Here is a 5,176-nt window from a genome sequence, read left to right on the forward strand (position 1 = left end):
ATTTAAAATAGAGTTATGCGAGAGAAAGCCAAGGACTGGGTCTCATACCTTCAGTATTTTCACAAAAGTGGCTGCTCAGAGGTGTAGTTGCACTAGCCTGCTACTCAGGAAAGCAGTCAACACAACCCACATCACATCATCAGCACACTGCAGCTAAGTAAATGGATATTGATGTGAGAGGCTAGTACATAGTTTCTGATAATAGTGTAATCATGCCATCCTCCTACAGCTTTCAAATAAACCAATAGATGCAAGAAACCCTAATAATTGTTAGTGAGGCTGCTCAAGCACTAAAGTGAGAATTCGTGACTGGAAACAAAGGTTGCAGCAGACAAATTGACAGGTTTTAGCAGACTACAGCTTGGAAATGTTATAAGTGCAAAAAACATATTGTAAGCAGGAAGTTGGAATTATGGATAGAGACCAAATTCTGCACCAGAGGTACAGAAGAAATGGTAGATGTCATCAAGGTAAGTGTCAGGCTTAAAGAAAAACTGTAAAACTAAAAGACAGGATTGCAAATGCAAATGCATTTGTTCATAAAAGAAGAGCCTTTGGATAAATGTCACCTCAGCAGCATGAAAAAAAACCACTTTTGGAAGCAAACCCAAGTATATTAAAATACTGCTTTCATATTGAAGTCATAAGCAGACACTTGCTGTTTTAAATAGTTGTTATTATTGGTATTTCTTTGATTAAAAGACTTCTGAGGGAGGCAGTGGGTTCAAGAAGGAATTAGGGAGACTGACCAGGGCACTGCTTTTGATAAAGTCCATTTTCAAAAGCATTCACCAGGCTTGTTTCTTTGCACAACAGCAGTACTGTGCCCCCAGAGACAGAAGCCTCTGCCAGAAGTAAGAACTCTTCTTCTTTCCCAGGACCTCACCATGATTTCCTGTGGACTTTTACACAAGGCCTTGGTTGGCAGTTGCACTCTCAACCTATACACTTGGGACATGGCAACCGATGTGGCTGAGGATGTTCATTTTAGCTGCTAACCTTGCACAGCAGGAATAGTTTACTATCTTTGGCTACGCTCAGGAAAATCTCACTGTGCCTAGGGATGCAGGAATTGATTTGATCATCTTTAAGACCGTTGCATATTTACAATGAGGCCTCTCTGAAGAGCTACCAGAATTGTACCCAATCTTCCCTCAGAGCTCCTTAGGTCATTATCAAAATGACTCCAGGCTGGTGCCACATTTCCATACACTTCTCCCATCTCCTAATTATTTGAGGTCCACTCTGCATGCATGCAGTGAGAAACATCCCCTGCCCTGAACCTACAGTGTAAGTAAGTGGTCAAAACAAAGAGTGAGGGAGGAAGAGATGAATATCCACCATTATTTACCTCAGTCTACCTGTATCCACTATTGTTCACAGCTGGGAAAAAATGCATTCCTAAGAGAATAAAAGCCAAACCACCCCTCCTTCCCAGGGAAAACCAAACTACTTTTCATCTAACAAAAGCAAGCTTATTCTTAAACATCCGCTGCACAAAAACTGACTGGGATTGGTGGCTCTTTCTCTTAAGAAGGCTGCAGAGACTCAAGGGCAAAGACAGGGTCTGTCTACATAGATGAGAGCCGGAGCAATCCTAGGAAGTGGGAATGGATATCTGAACACTTTGTATCAGGCAAAAAGTTTACTCTCACCTTAGATCTTTGGCTGAGCAAGCAACAGAGTCAGCACATTGGGAAGAAGATAGGCAGGGGAGGGCTCAGTGTTGTGTACTGAGGCTTTAGTATCCTGCAGCCAGGAAGGGAGGCTTCAGGAGATCACAGACAGTGATCTTACATAAAACAGACTATTAAAATCATATGCAATAGTTTTCACTCAGGACAAACATCCAGGCACAATGATTTTATCAAAACACAGAAAAGATCTTCTGTGAATACTGAAGACTGAAAAAGGAAAGGAGCTATAGCAGGATTTGAGTTCTCTGTAGGGGAACAGCCTCCTCAAAACCATGACTGCAGTAATGACTTAACAGCTATCCCAGCTATCAGGTAAGAGATAGCGCCATGAAGTTCGACAACAAGGCAATCTGAATGGATTAAATACTTGAAATATTCCAATGCGGAATGACAACCATTCAGAGTAATGTACAAGTTTTCAGATAAAATTTCAAAAAGTACTTCCCCTCATCTCCTCTTTTGCATTGACAACGTAATTTACTATTTGCTTTAAGCAGTGAGACAGTGTTTTCTCTCAACAACAGGATTCTCAAAGAGTTTATGCTGGCTGCAATTAAAGGGAAAGGGACATGGGGCAAGGCACATGAAGAAGGATCACAAATGCTGCCCTTAACTGCTCCTCCAAAGCAGAACATCTAACACTCTTAATAGAAATACAGTGTTGTACTCCTACCAGTTCCATTATACTGAGTAACGTGACAGGTCCAAATCCCAGTCCCACTAGTTCTGAGATAAAGCAGAAAACTGGTGACAGACTAATGTTTATGATGTTGTTTTGGAAGAATGAACGCTGTTTTGAAGGATTAGATGTTGTAATCCATACAGTAAGTCAACAAAAAGGCCCCATAACAGGAACAAGCAAGGAGTAAGCATCCAATTACTAATGCAAAATAATGCAGTTTATACTTTATTCACCCCTCTGTGATTACCATTAGCTCTTATAAAATCACTCTGCAACAGCAGAAGCTGCTTGCTAGATGAAGTGACATTACACTTTACCCCTTGAAGAGCTTCTACTCTTTAACTGCAGATGTGCCCAGAGCGTGAGGGGAATACCCAAAAGCAGGCAGGGAAAGAGTGAGCAAGGCCAGCCTCTGAGAGTATTCTGGGGTGGCAGCAGAGCCAGTGGAACAGAGGAGTACCAGGGAGATCCTTGCATCCTGCTCCCTCCCTTGCACACTGCAACCATCAGCAAAAGCCCCATCAGGGCCAAGGTGGGTCATGCCTTAGCAGGGACTGGGATTGCCTCAGAGAGAGAGGTGTTCTTTGAGTACAGGGCTGTAAACAAGACACTCCTGATTGCCACTTCTGCTATAGACCCTGACAAAGAGGAGAAAGAGTAAGGAAGACACATGGGCACCATCCACATTTGTTAGCTTAATATCTCTTCCTCTGGGTTAAGTGATCACTTTCTTCATGCCCAGTTTGAAACTACCTGCTCCTTTAATACTTGCTCATCAAAAACACCTTTGAATTCTCCATGTGTCTCCTATCAGCAGCCCCAGCAGCTCCAATGACAGCTGTCCAGCAGTGCCATAGGGGCCAACCAGTGACTATACAGTTGCAAGATTCATGGGGCTTGTTATTTTCTCAGTTCAGGGCAATTACAGCTTTAGCAGACAAAGAAAACAGCACATATCTCAAGTAACTGAGGTAAGCAGCATTGACAAGGGTGGACTTAAATCAGATTTTCTCTCTGAGATGACGAGCAGCATTGGTAACACCAATGGCAGAGAAAACTTCCTCATTATTTGACCTATTTGGCAAGAAACAACATATTTTGCCCTTGGAGGACACCATTTGGGGTAAACCTTGCTCTTAAAATATACAGCAATTTTGGTGAGTTGGTGTAGGTCTTCAGTCCTATTTAATCATTTGCCTCCAGCACTGCACACTGCAGGGAGATATAAGAAGAGGAAGAGGAAATGCAGAAAAGTAACTGGTGATAATGTAAAAAGCGTGAAATTGGATTAGAAACATAGCTAGGGACAAAAACCTGCCTCCACTCCAGCCTGTAAGAATCTTGCCGTCAACGACAGAATGCAAAAAGCACCCTCAAAAGTTAATGCCAGTCTGCGAGGCAGTCATACCTCAGAACAGTCAGGTAGTGTGTTCACACCAGTTTTATGCTGGAATCTCAGAGTTGCAGCTTCATCCAGCCACTTGCTTCTGAGACCCACCAAGTACAAAATTGTGAAGGAAACCTCAGCTGGAAGCTTCTATGAAGATCAAGTTCTTCAAAGTTAAAGTTGTACAAACAGCATGAAGCATTCGTGGTTTGCACAACAGAAGAAAACACCGTATTCTGAAGAAATAGATGCCGAAACTTCAAGCCTGATACTTTAGTCCAGTGTTTGATTTAAAGAGAACAGTAATCGCATCCTACTTATCTCTCTGATAAAGAACATGGAGCTGCTGCAGTCAGCCCGGAGGGAAGCCAAGGCAAACCCAGGCAGAACTGAAAATTCCCGTTAAGATGACTGAGTGGCAAATGAGGGCTATTTATTCTAATCAATTTGTTAATTTACTTCAGGAAAAACTGGACTAATTTATTTATAATCAAAACAAGGACCTATTCATTACTGTGTCTGTAATGAGCCACTACTAAATGGGCATCGCTAGGATTTCTAATAGATATCTGATAAAGAAGACAGGCTTGGTAACTTACCCTCTCAAAAGAAGACCATTCAGAAGAAGACTCGTTTCCCTGCAACACACACTTCTAGCACTTTATCCAGGATAATTTCAAACAATTCATTGATGGATCTTCTACTCTGAACTCTTTTGCCTCCCCAGTGGTGTAGCCCTTACTGACTCTTCACTTTATTTTCAGTAGTTCCATCTGTTCTCCTCCTATCTGTACTCTCAGACACTAGCATCTACTTAACCTCTTTCTTTTGCTCTATTTAGTTTGCTTGATTCAGTGAGGATAATGCTATCTACTGAGGCCTCTTGCTACCTCTGCTGCTGCTGTCTGGCCTGGGTCACTTAGGACTCTGCTTTCCACAGTACTCAGATTCTGCCTCTTCTCACCCTTAATGCAGGATTACAGCAATTATGAGACACAGGTAAAAATCAAATGCAAGGTATAATTTACCTTAAATCTGCCCTAGCACTCTTTCTGTCTAAATCCCTATTCTGCTTAATTTGCTCTTCTCTGAACTCCAGCCTTATCGATTCAGCTCTGATAACAAGGCCTCTGAAGCCCATCCTGAGCAAATATACCAGCAGCAATTTCATCATGGTTTGGTGGGGAGATTAATGTCAATGTCTTCACTCCTAGGAAATGTGCAGATACTCCAAGAGGGCAGGTACAACGCTGGGGCTCAGTACATACGCACCCCAGAATGACACTGGCCAGCCCCTACGCCTCGTCAAACGCCAGAATTTAGTGCCAGAACATTTGGCATTATTTGCTTAGTTCTCCCAAGTGGTTAATTCTGAAATTACAGTTCCCACAGTGTGACCTTGCTCTTGTT

The sequence above is a fragment of the Lathamus discolor genome, chromosome 5, assembly GCF_037157495.1.
Source record: "Lathamus discolor isolate bLatDis1 chromosome 5, bLatDis1.hap1, whole genome shotgun sequence".
NCBI lineage: Eukaryota > Metazoa > Chordata > Aves > Psittaciformes > Psittacidae > Lathamus > Lathamus discolor.